The sequence below is a fragment of the Pteronotus mesoamericanus genome, unplaced genomic scaffold (assembly GCF_021234165.1).
Source record: "Pteronotus mesoamericanus isolate MK-2021 breed Mesoamerican mustached bat unplaced genomic scaffold, CSHL_Meso_final contig_317, whole genome shotgun sequence".
Classification (NCBI taxonomy): domain Eukaryota; kingdom Metazoa; phylum Chordata; class Mammalia; order Chiroptera; family Mormoopidae; genus Pteronotus; species Pteronotus mesoamericanus.
Genome location: NW_026555133.1, coordinates 2,422,040 through 2,431,965, shown reverse-complemented (window position 1 = coordinate 2,431,965; position 9,926 = coordinate 2,422,040). Strand labels below are relative to the sequence as shown.

The window sequence follows — 9,926 nt, the reverse complement described above, 5'->3', positions numbered from 1 at the left end:
ATGTTCAAGATCAAAGTGCCAGCCAACTCAGGGCCTGTTGAGAGCTTCCTTCCCGACTCGCAGACAGCTGTCTTCTTGCTGTGTCCTCACATGGTCGGGGGAGAGAGAGAGAACTCTGTTGTCTCTTCCTTTTCTTCTGAGGACACCAGTCCTACTGGATTAGGACCCCGCCCTTTCAACTTCATTGAACTCTTGTCACTTCTTTACAGGCTCTGTCTCCAAATGCAGTCATATCAAGAGCTAAGGCTTCAACATAGGGACTTGAGGGGGACACAAGCATTCAGTCCATCACACACACACACACACACACACACACACACACACACACACACCCCCTCTCCAGTTGGGTCATAGAGAAAGGTCAGGCAGGGAGGACTGTTCCCACTTTGGACAGGAGTTAACTGAAGCTCAGGGAGGTTCAATAACTTACTCAAGGTCATTAATAAATATAAATACATATTAATCAACTTGTTTGTAGACCCTGTCAGGCCCTGCCCACACCCCCTCAGCACCTGCCAGTCCTGAGGGCTCAGCTGCTGTCAGTGTGGAGGATGGGAAATGCCACAGCTGCTTTGCTGCTGATTCATCTCTTTGCAAGCACGTTCCACACAGCCTCCCCGAGCTGCCTAGCAGGACCAAGCCGCCATGGCCCACTGTGCTAACTCGCTAGAGAACACGCTCCATTTGCCCCGCTTCCTGCCCCACCCCGCCTCCCCACCTCCACCTGAGACCACCTCCCCGGTGATCTACTTGCACTGACATATTTGTCTCAATGTCTACTTCTAGGAAAACAAAACTAAAGACAATATTTTTGGATAAAATTTGGAAATTATGAATACCATACTCAAGTCCATAGATATTTTGAGTGGCTAGGCATTAGAAGTTAATAATGAGTAAGATAGATTATCTCTGACCTCATAAATTTTATATCTAGAAAAAACAAAAAAAATCATTCATATCTAGAAAAAAAAACTTATTAACTAGAAATAGATTTTGTTACTTTTCTCCAAATATATAACTCCAATCTTGCAAATTCATGAAATTATATACATATATCCCAGGTCTGTCCAGAAAGTATCCAGCCACTCACTATGAAAAATAGATACATTTATCGAAGAAGATAAAAGAAACATTGTACATAGGGCAATTATGTCTCAGTCCCCTTCAAAATAGGCACCTTGGGACCTCACACAGTTCTCCCAATTGCCATCAGCTGCTTTGTTGTATTTTCCTGAATCTAGTGGACAGTCTGAAGTCTCTTCCTTTTCGAAGGTGATTTCAGTTTTCAGAAAAGCCAGAAGTCATAAGCTGCCAAATCTGGGCTGTAGCAGGGCTCAGTCACCTGGGTGATTTGATGTTTCAACAAAAGACTTCACAAGACGTGACGCATGAGCGGGCACACTGTCGTGATGAAGCTGCCAGTCACTAGTTGCCCATTGCTATGCCCTTCTGAACCATCTGAATACAGAGGAATATTCAAAGTGTAATGCAAAATTTGATGCAGATTTGTTGCTCTGTTTGCTCGGTCATTTTGAAAGCAATGGCCACACAGTACACGTGCTCACTCAGTGGCGTCCCCCACCCCCACTGACTAGTACAGTGAAGTCGTCATGGCTCACGCAGGCGCATTCCAGTCCACCCCTTGGCTGTCGGGTTACACTGATACCGCACAAACCATTCTCATTATATTAACAATAGTTGGATTTTTTTCCAGACAGACCTCATATACAGTTACTAAATCTGTATTGTGCCATTGTTTTGAATCCATATTTTTCTCGTAAAATTATGACTATTTTTATATTTCTAATTAGTCGTTAAAACGGGAGAATATTATGCTAAGTGAAATAAGCCAGGCGGTAAAAGACAAATACCATATGATCTCACCTATAAGTGGAACCTAACTAACAAAACAAACAAGTGAGCAAAACAGAACCAGAGACATGGATGTAAAGAACAAACTGACAGTGACCAGAAGGGAGGGGGGAGGGGAATATTGGGGGGAAAAGGGGAAGGGCAAGTCAAGGAACACGAATAGAGGACTCATGGGCACAGACAATGGAGGGGGACGGATTGACTGTGGGAGTGGGGGGCACAGGGCAGGGCAGAGCGATGGGGGAAAAGGCGGGGCAACTGTGACTGAATGATAAGAAAATGTGAGTTTTAATGGCTATAAAATATTTCCTCATTTGTACCAGCATTTATTTAACCATTCCCCGCTCCTTTCCAATGTTCCATGATTACAGATAACACCATGATAAAATGTAAACAGATTCTAGGTGTGCTGTGATACAATCATATTAGCATTTTAGGAAAATCACCCTGGCAGCTCTGTGGAGGCAGATTTGAGGGAAATGGAAGCAGGAAGACTGGCTGGAATGTTCCAGGTCAGAGATGAGGAGGCCTAAATCCAGGTGTTGGTGCTGAGCATGAAGTGAGTGGATTAGAGAGGCAGGACTGAGCTCCTGAGCGGCTTCTCCACCTCCATTTACAACCTCTTTCAATCAATTCAGAGCTTACATGTTCTTTGTCACCTTGTCAGTCCTTCAGAGAGAAGCCTGTCTTGTCCTCCAGAGTCCCCGTGAGATTCTAATACCGGTCTAGACCCATATTACTGAGGTGAATGCCCTTTTTCCTTCAGTAGAAATAATTCTGGGGATGTAGTTGCACTTCATAAACTAGGCTTTAGATGAAGGAAATGTTACAAAGTCAACCAAGGCATGTACTTTGTGAGGAGGAGTCATCCAAGGAAACCTGGTAAAGTTGGCAGAGCAGCTTATTAGAGCAAGAAAGACTTGATTACTCATTAGATCCAAGGTACGCCAATCATCTCTTCTCCCCAAATAATCTGTGATCTGGAGGGTGCAGTGGGAGTCGGCAATGGGAATTTGGGGAGAGATGCTCCTGAGGCTGCTATCATGCACCTTGACTCCAGAGTGGTGAAAATGGGCCAGGGAAAAAGCAAGCTTTCCAGAGCCTTCCTTCAGGGCGTGCGGGGGAAGGCAAGGGAGGAAACTGTGAGTTTAGGATAAGTAAAATATATAAAACCCTGAGGGAGAAGGATTTCCTCCCCCAGGGAGGCCAGAAGCTGAGGGAACTTGCCAAGTATGTGAGGCAGCCGTAATGTGCAAGCCCAGGAGATTGTAATGCGAGGTCCAGGGCAGCACCAGGAACGCCATTCATTTCCTGAGGAGCAAGCGTATGCCAGGCCCTGTGCTGGGTGCTGAAGACATGCTGGGTGCAGAGCAATGAGGCGTCGTCCTGCCCTCATGGAGTTCACAGTCTACGGGGAGCAGGCTAAGGTGGATGAAGGAGACTGGGTGCTATTTCCTTGTAAATAATCTTGCCTCATTCTCTCACAACCATTCTGTGAAACAGGTGCTGTGGTGGTTCCCATTTTACAGCGGTGCAAGTCAAGGCTCAGAGAAGTAGGTAAAGAAGCCAATTTTTACAGTTGGTGAGTGATATGGCCAGGATATGAACCAAGACACAGCTAACTACAGAGTGCTCCCTGCCTTTGGCTGGAACGGTGGTTCTCCACCAAGGTGACCTCTTTTCCCAGGGGACATTTGGCACCGTCTGGAGCCAATTTTGGTTGTCACAGCTGGGAGAGGTGTGCTACTGGCATCTAATGGGTAGAAGCCAGGGATGCTGTCAGATATTCTGCCACGTACAAGGGAGCCCTCACAACAAAGCATTCCCAGGCCCAAGATGTCGACGGCGCTGACGTTGATGACCCTAGGTGAGCGTGTGTGCCATAAACACCTGGAAGCAGGGGTCTGGCTCCCCCTGGAAATGCTCAGGGCTTTTCTGAATGCACAGCCAGTCTGACCCGGGAAGCCAGCTCCAGGCCCCAGGTATGGGCGGCCCTGGCAGCCAGTGTGCCAGCCCCCAAACACAAGGAGGATGGAGATGGATCAATGCCCCAGATGCCAGATAAATGGCGCCTGCAGGAGGACGACAGGCCAGCTGGGGAGCTCCCAGAGCAGCTGCCCTCTGCACACCCACCCCCCAAGAGGTTTGTCCTCGGAGACACATTCATCAGCTCCTTGAAGGATACAAACACAAATAGTTCTTGGAGCAGCTTGCTCTCCCCAGACAGAGCTGGACTAATATTTGTTTTAGGAAATGGCTGAGCTGTTCATCTTCTCCGGCGAAGGGGATTTGTTTTCCTCTCAGGAAGTCACTGGGGTTCTCCGTCGGAAAAGCCTACATCTGGAGGGCCAGCGATTCCTTTCAGACTCGATGCACAGGGAGGCATGCTCCATGATGAAGGGACAAAAACAGGGGAGAGTGGAGGCCATGTTAGCGGTGGTCCTCCTGGGTGCTCGGTTTTGTATGCATCATCTCATTCACAAGTGCTCTGAGAGGGACGGGATTGATTTTTTTTTGGTGGGGGGGGCATTTTACAAAGAAGAAAACGTAAAGAAGTTAGGTAACTTACCCAAGGCCATGCGGTTTGTGAGAGACTTTGATAGGATTTGAACACTCCGGTGCATGTGACCCAAAGCCCCCACACATGCAGGTCAGTGCTGCTCCAACAGTGGAGCCTTGTCAGCAGGACCGAACCTTGTGCCTCTCCTTGATGGGACGGAGGAGATTTTCAGGGAGTGGGGACTAGGAAGCCAGTGATCAGAAAGCTCTACAGACCCTGATCCTGCCAGGAATTTTTATGTTGCAAGTTAAGAAACCCAACTCGGACTGGTCTAAATAATATGAGGACTTCTCAGGATCTGGACGTTATTGAGATAAGGCAGACTTCAGAGTTAGTTGGATTCAGTAGCTAAACAGTGTCCTCAAGGACCTCTTTCTTTTTTTTTTTTCCTTCTGTTTCTTCCCTCTGCCTTTTTTAGTGTCAGCTTTCCTTATGATGGCAAAAGGGCTGCAGCAGCTCCAGGTATTGCTTCTATATCCCACCACCTGGAGAGAGGAGGGTTAGCCTTCAGTAGATCTCTCAGGCCAGTAAGAAGTGTTCTTTTCCATCATCTCTATGGAAACTTCTTACATCTTGATGGCCCAATTTGGGTCACATACCCCTCCCTGAGCTAATATCTTTGGCCAGGGGAAGGGTTTGCACTGCCTGGCTTAAGCCTGGGCTGACTGAGCAAGACACTGAAAGAAGGGGTTTGAGGTTAGGAACCTGACCAAGTAAAAAGGAATCAGAATCAACTCTTGGAACTAGGGTTGGGTCAATGCTCTAAAAACAATGTGGCCATTGCACATAGCCATTTCATTCATGGACAAGAGACTGAGGAAATTTGGGGGAGTAGCCACCAGGTCTACCACAGGCAGTGAACATACCAGTTTCTGCGGGAAGGCAGTCTGGGGGTCAGGAGGCAGGAAAATATGGCTCTGACTTGAAGACGGCTTCAGGGGGTCAGCTAGGTCAGCAGGCACAACTGCATGTAGTGAGAGGCCCAGCGAGCACAGGCACGAGCAGATGCCATCAGATATCCACCCAGCCCCAAGGAGGCTCTTTCCTCCATGAGACAGAGGAAAGACCCCTTTAGGATAAGGATGTGGAATGGTCCCACAGAGAGAAAGAACGAGGGTCTGGAAGCTGGGGTGATGGTGTTGTTGTTGTTGTTGTGTTGCTATTATCGTTCTCAGAAGGCAGAGGACCTTTGTGTGAATGGATGATTTCTATAACCCTCATTATCTTTGTTTATAAAATTGTCAGCTCTATGAGAGCAGGTTCATCTCTGTCCCTAGAACCCAGTATACAGTTTGGCACACAGAAGGCACTCAGCAAATGTTTTGAGTTAATTAATATAACTAAAAAGATGATGTATATCTTATGCATATATATCAGGCTTTATACTCTGATGAGAACAAATATGTTTTCTTCTCAGGCACACATAAAACATTCACAAAAGTTGAGCATTATTAGGTCACAAAGAAAACATCAGTAAGTTCCTTAAAGTAGAAATATTAACAACACTCTCTGGTCACAGTGCAATAAAATTAGAACTTAGAACCAAAAATTTAAACAGACCTTTCCATCTAAATTTTAAAAACCTTCTTATTGGTTATCTGTTGCTGCATAGAAAGTACTTGGCAGTCCGGAACGACAAACTTCCATTATCTCAGTGCGCACACACCTTTCCTGGCACTGCCTGCAGAGAGGGCCTCGAAGAGGTGGCACCCCAGCCTCGGTCAGCACACCTACACACCGGATCCCGGTTTCTAAGTACCACTCTCCATTAAATGGAACGGTGGCTTCTTTTCCTTTTCGAGTTATCGAAGGTTTTATTTTTTTTTTTAAGATGTACAACATGATGATTTAATATACTGATACACTGTGAAATGAGGGCCACAATCAAGTTAATTAACACACACGTCACCGCACATAGGTACCATTTGTGTATATATGTGGAGAGAACGCTTAAGATTTACTCTCTTAGACCATTTCATTATTATTCATAGTTATCCTACTGCGTATTAGGCCCCTAGAACTTCATTTTATGCCTGAAAATTTGTACCATTTGACCAACACCCCCCCAATTCCCTCACTACCCCAGGTCCTAGCAACCACTGGTCTATGAGTGTGACTAGTGTAGATTCCATATATAAGTGAGATCGCAAGATATTTGGTTTTCTGTGTCTGGCTCAGTTCCCTAAGCATAATGTCCTCTAGGAAACCATAGCTCTTTTGGAGAATGGCTGGTTCTGAGGCTGGGCTGGGAAAGTACAAGATAATCCTGGGATATTTTGTGGTACTAGAAAGTAAGAAAATGATCAAACTGATGGGGTTTGTATAGGATATAAGTGCTAACTTGTAGAGGCTCACAATGGTCAAATTTAAGATTATTTGAATAAGATACATAATGATTATAAGGGATTATAATCTATAGACTAAAACATGTCCATGAGCCAATACTAATATGACTAAAACTGAATGAATGAAGGGATGAGAAGGGAAAGCCCTTTCTTACGGTGAAATCCCAATGAGAGTAGAAGAAATGATGTAAATAGAAAATCACCATTTGGCAAACACCATATTAATCACTTCTCAGTCAAGAATTATTCACGGATGCTAAAATTAGTGGGCAAAAACATGATGAGAAACAATGTATTTACAGAAGCCTCAGAGTATCCTCCCAAGGGATACTCACTGAGCACCAAGGGGAAGATCGTGACTTCACATCCGAGGCGCACAGCAGACGCCTGCTGAATGAGCCAGCTGAGGGATTAAAGAGAACGTCCCCTTGCGACGTCACAGCCTCCTGACAGGAAACACGAGGAAGGACACACTATCACTTCTGCGGTGCTCTTGCCAAAAATGTATAACCGGAATTAATGATGAGAAAACATCAGATAAACCCAAATCAAGGGACATTCTACAAAGCAACTCCTCGTCACTCTTCATTGAAGACGAGAGACTAATTAGTAGAGACTAAGGAGACATTACAACTAAATGCAACATGTGATCCTGGATTGGATCCCGGACCACACCGAAGACATTAATGGAACAACTGAAAAAAATTGAGTAAGGTCTACAGTTTAAGTAATAACACTGTGTCCATGCTAATTACCTAATTAATATCATTGAACTGTGATTGTGTATGATGTTAACATGGGAAACCTGGGTGATAGGTTCATGGAAATACTTGTAATACTTTTGCAGTATTTTGTAAGTCTGAAATTATTTCAAAATAAACAGCTTTAAAAATTAAAAAAATAAACTTCCCCCCCAAAGGTCATTTCATATTTTGAATATGAAATGTCTCATATTCAAACTTAAGTTGTTTGCTAGTCAAGGCTGCAATCTAATACTACACCTCCATTCCTCCTGAACCTTTACTAAAATGCTGCGACACCCCACTCCTGGGCTGGTGGTCTTTCTGGGGAACCAAGTTTGGCCTGACAAACAGGCGCGAGAGTGAGAGGGAGAGTCTGGAGAGGAGAAATGCAAGATTTAGGAAAAACTCCTCAAAATCTGGGACCACGACACTACGTTTCCCACCATACGAAGGATGGAGACTGTCTCCATTTTCTTACTAATATAATAAAGGCCAGAGTAGCCCCGTGGGGATGTAGAACTTGGAGAGACTCAGGTGATGAGCACCTGGTCCCAGGGAATTGGTAGGATGTGGCAGATGAGGAACAGCTGTGCCCAGGTGGCGGCGCCGGGCTGACTTAGGCAGGACTGCCCATGGTACGGGCAGGAAGCAGCTAATTCATCTACTGTTGAACCCCTACTATGAGTCACTCACTAAAAACCAGAGGGGAAGTAGGAAATTGGCAGAAAATGGGTCATAAGAGGGGAGACACCATCTGTCTGGGATTCAGCAGCGGAAGGAGGAACTGCTGGAGCAGAGGGGCGCAGAGAGGGGAAAAATATCAGGGGAGATTTGAAGAGGAAAGCACATCGGTTCTAGTCCTTGAAGAAGATTCTGACCTGTGAAAGGAAATAATAAATAGTAAGGTGGTCTCTTGAAGCTCAAGAGAGAAAGGAAAAAAACACAACATACCTAAAATATGCTGTGTGTGTGTGTGTGTGTGTGTGTCTGTGTGTGTGTGTCCCCTGCCTGATCCCTCCTATCTCTTCCACCCAGGCCTCTAAAGGCCGCGAGCTATTTCAGCAGACTGCAGTGCAAAGGGCTCTGAGCTGAGGCTCGCCCTCAGATCACGTCAGGAACAGCTCATTGCCTTTCTCCGACAATCCACTTGGAAAGTGGCAACCTGAAAATAATCCCCAAACCAACAAACATCCACCTCCCAGCAAAGGCCCTCAGGGACAGAAGAAGCCTGTCCGTCCCTGTCCATCCCTAGCTTCTGGGCAGCTCAGGTCCCGTCTCGAGTTCAAAGGTACCTCTGTGGGTGCAGGTCTTATCCTGGGAACCTGGAAAGAAAAGGAGGGAAGAGGAGACAGGGCAAGACAAGCCTTAGCAACAGAGCCGCGGTCAGAGCAGAGAGCAGCAGAAGAGGAGAGAGGTACAAAGACCATGAGAATGAAATTAACTAACAGGGGAGTCAGGGAGAAAACCTCTCTGAAAGAGGCTGAGTTTGGGCCAGGTGAGCCGCACATTTCTGTCTTGCCTGCCAGGCCTTTTTTCCCTGACTTAAACGGAGGGGAAAAAAGACAGAAGTAGGCAGCAGAGAAATAATGAGGGGGAAAGAGGAGCGAGAAAGGGGAAGGCGCAGAAACCAAGGAGGCAGAGAGAGAGGGAGGAGCTGTGAGGAGAAAGGAAGAGGTGAGAAGAGAGGGAACAGCCCGTGAACTTGGAGCAGGGAGAAGGGGATGAGAGCCAGGCGAGGAGGGAGTTGGCGTGCAGATGCAGCTCCAGGGTTCCTGGCACTTCCTGGTCGCAATAAGCACTCCCCAGCAGTGACAAAGGGCAGACACTGCCTTCAAGGGGTCTTCGGCTTCGCAGGTGTGGTGATGGGGCTTGCGGGTCCCCTGCAGCTGGGCCTGGGCACCTGCTGCGCTGGCTGCGTGCTAGCCCAGGGGCGGTGGAACGAGGTGGCGGACTTCGTTTCCTGACTCTCCTTCTGCAACCAGCTTTCCCCCACATGGTTCTGTCTAGCACTTATTATTTTTACATGAAAATGTATTAAAATTAATTTTATTTTGAGAATTATCTGAGAATTTCGCAGCCCCTCTCGGGAACGTCAGTGGTATCCTAGGAGGGAGAACCCTTCCGAGGCAGACACGCACCATCTGCCAGCTTCAGAGCTGCCGCTGCCGCTGCTGCTGCCTAGAGTCAGCGGTGTAGGCTCCTGGGGGCGGAGGGGGCTCGGAGCGCTGATAAGTCTCATCCCCAGGCAAGAGCCAGCAGGTGGTTGGCCTGGTGCAGGCACCAGGGCCAGGGCTTAGCCTGGGCTGTAGCAGCTTGGTCTGTGGTCTGTGCCATGGTCAGGAAGAGGCCAAGTCATGGAGTCACACAGATTCTTAGAAGAGCCTCTTCCTGGCCCAGCTTTAGGCA

The 9,926-nt window shown here is 46.9% G+C and overlaps 1 pseudogene; it reads left to right on the top strand.

The window, feature by feature from the left end:
• The first annotated feature begins 645 nt into the window (after positions 1-645).
• The window catches only part of LOC129072260 (L-lactate dehydrogenase B chain-like), a 34,028-nt pseudogene continuing 24,747 nt past the window's right edge, over positions 646-9,926 (top strand).